Consider the following 2,200-nt stretch of genomic DNA (forward strand, 5'->3'; position numbering starts at 1 on the left):
AATAAATTTGAATGAGATATGAAAGGAAGTAAGAGAAAAGAACTAAAAAAAATAGACAAATTAATTTTTTATTGATAGAAATGAAATAAGGGATGATTTGTGGTTCCTTAAACAGAAGATATGAGAGGGGTATTTTAGTGATATAAGAAACCACTAAGACACTGTTGGAGTGCAATTTTTAATCATATTTCTTATATTTTGAGTTAAGAGCATGTTTAAGGGAACTGTTGGACTTGCTCAGAAAGAGTTATAGACTTATTGGTGACAGATACGGATACAGGATACAGAGCTCAAATTTCGTGAGGTACGGTGTATTTAAATGACTATATTACGTGTTAATGGTTGAAATTCAATTTTTTAATCATTTTCACTAGATTTTTCAATTTTTTTATATATAAGTGCTAAAAATTAGTATCTCGGCCATGTAATCTCCAATTTATAATCATATAACTATAAATAAAATTAAATATAACTCAAATTATGAAAGATTTACTAGTAATATAGGGGCACTTAACATGTTTTAGTAGGACACTTTATAAAATATACATATTTATATCTTATAATTATAATAAATAATCATTAATTTTCTATTATATCGGGGCACGTGTCCTCCCTGACCCCTACATGAACCCGCCCTTGAGAATTACCGTCAGTGTTCTAGTGTTCTGAAAAACACATTAAGCGGCCGCCTAAGCGGAATCAGACCATTAAGCGTTTCGGTTTTATACTAATCGGAGAATTAAGCGTTTTTAAATATTAAGCGGCCTTATAAACGGATTAAACTATAATTAAGCGGATTAAACAGTCATTAAGCGGTCAAACCAATTTTGACTTGTCAAGTTTTTAATTTTAAATATTAATTTTATATTAATAATATAATGATCTTGATTAAAAAATAAAAATATATAAGTTTTAAGAAAAAATTATATTTATATTCTTGATACTTTATATATTTTCATTATTTTAGTAGTAAACATATTATTATTATATATAAAATTTTAAATAGATATTATTTATCCGCTTATAGACCCGCTTAAAATTTCACTTAAACGTCCGCTTAAACGCTAGAAGGTCTTCCCGCCACTTAGAACCGATTTGTGCTTTTTCAGAATACTTCATACTGTACATATTAATCGGAAATTGATCTAGGAAAAGACACGTATGAAAAAGACAAGTCAATGCTTCATCCGAGTTCTCGTGTCGAGAAAATTTAAAATTTTCGTGTCGTTTATATGCGTACATTCTAAAAAATTAAAATTTTCGTGTCGTTTACGTCGTACATTCCAAATTACATTGTCCACGACGGTGCAGTAAATTACCTCCTTGGATTGGGTACTAGCTAGCAACTCTGTACTTTGGAGATAATAAAATGGTGTCCTTTGAATAAAATAAAATGGGGGAGAATTAATTGTGTGTTTTGATGTACTCAAACTGCACGTTTGAACGCTTGGAAGTGTGGTAGGTTTGGTACCACTGGATAAAGAGACATCTGTGCGTGTAATCAGGCATCTTGCATTTGATTATTTTGATGTACAACAGTGCATCAGTGTTGACTTGAAATTTGGTCTCTGAGTTTTCATCACTCTGATCTACTCCGAGAAATTAAGCTCAACATTTTGCTTAATTTCTAACAAAAAAAATCAAGAAATATTTTAAGTTATTTGTTGAATAAAAATATTTACCAATTGAATATATATTCAATTTTAAACAATTATCTTCATTCGAATCTTTTTTTTTGTCAAAACATGATCACAGATGTACATTTTTCGGGAAAAAAATATGAAATTTCAATTTTACCCCTTACCTTTTTAATTATAAGGTTGAAGTAAATGAGTGTAAACTGATACACTTAGCCATGTTTATTTCATGGGATTATAATCTCGGGATAATAATGCGGGGATAACTAATTTCATCAAAACTAATCTTATGAATTAAATAATTATATTTTACGTTCGTTTGGAAGAATTATGTGTAAAATTGAACTATAATTCTTTAAAATTTTATCATATGTTTTGTTTTGAGGGATAGTAGTACTTGAGATTGTAATATAGTCATTTAAAATTTTCAATCATATATTTGTTTCGCATGAGATGAGATAACAATGAGAGGATTATAATTTTTTGAAAAATGACTTGTTACAGGATATAAAATAATATCTTTTTCAACCAAGTATTAGAGGGATTATATTCATATTATCTAC

This window comes from Apium graveolens, chromosome 4, assembly GCF_009905375.1.
Source record: "Apium graveolens cultivar Ventura chromosome 4, ASM990537v1, whole genome shotgun sequence".
In the NCBI taxonomy this organism is placed as follows: Eukaryota; Viridiplantae; Streptophyta; class Magnoliopsida; order Apiales; family Apiaceae; genus Apium; species Apium graveolens.